Consider the following 1,023-nt stretch of genomic DNA (forward strand, 5'->3'; position numbering starts at 1 on the left):
AAGGAAACTGCCGTCCTTACCTGGTCTGGCCCACATGTGACCACACCCACAGCAATGTGGTTGACTCTGAACTGCCCTTTGGGCAATTAGGGATGGGCAATGAATGCTGCTTGGTTAGCAACACCCTCATCCCCTGAATGAATAAAAAAAATGCAGAGTTACAGGGATAGGGTAGAGCGATGGGCCTGTGTGGGATGTTGTTGGGCTGAATGGCCTGTTTCCACAATGTAGGGACTCTAGAAAGATGTTCATGACTTTTGTGAAGGGAATTCTTTCTGAGTATCTAACCCAAGTGTCTGTCTTTATAACCCATACTGATTCCCGCCCTCCCACATGTCATCTCCCATCCCCCAACACCGTCCTCACTGCCTGTCCTGTCAGGATTGTCAACATTAGGACTGGAAGCTTCATTGAATCGACTCATGGTCTGATGCCATAACTTTTCCGGAAGTGCAGTGAAAACCCATTTTATGTGCAGCGCTGGGATTTCTGCCCCAACCCATTACATTTATTGGCATGGAGTGGGAATAGCTCTGGGCAAATTCCCAGTCCTCATCATATCTCCTCAAAGCCAACACCTTTTCAAAGTGAGAAGGCCCAGCTTGCTCAGTTTGCTCTGATATCACTCAATTGAAGAAAACATGACCCAATACTCATATCAATGTTCTCCTTTTCTTTTATCAAGCAAATCGATGGGAACCCACCAGTGGATGAGAAGATATTGAAATCACTAACATATATCACCTGGATTGGTTGTGGTGTTTCTGGCATTTTCACAGTAATTACTTTAATCATCCACTTTATTCTCAGGTATGAACATCAATCATCAAAGATAAAATTTCATGTAGAAGAAGCCATTCTAAATGAACTGGTTGTACAATGAAAATCTATAGCAATTAACTCCTTGTGGATAGACCTCATGAGTAATTCACAACAGCAAGTTCATTGAACAAAGCTTACTTCTGTTTTAATGTTCTATATTAATTCTGAGAATATTGTGGCTGAGTAGTGATTCAATTTGCT

The sequence above is a fragment of the Rhincodon typus genome, chromosome 6 (genome assembly GCF_021869965.1).
Source record: "Rhincodon typus isolate 14 chromosome 6, sRhiTyp1.1, whole genome shotgun sequence".
In the NCBI taxonomy this organism is placed as follows: domain Eukaryota; kingdom Metazoa; phylum Chordata; class Chondrichthyes; order Orectolobiformes; family Rhincodontidae; genus Rhincodon; species Rhincodon typus.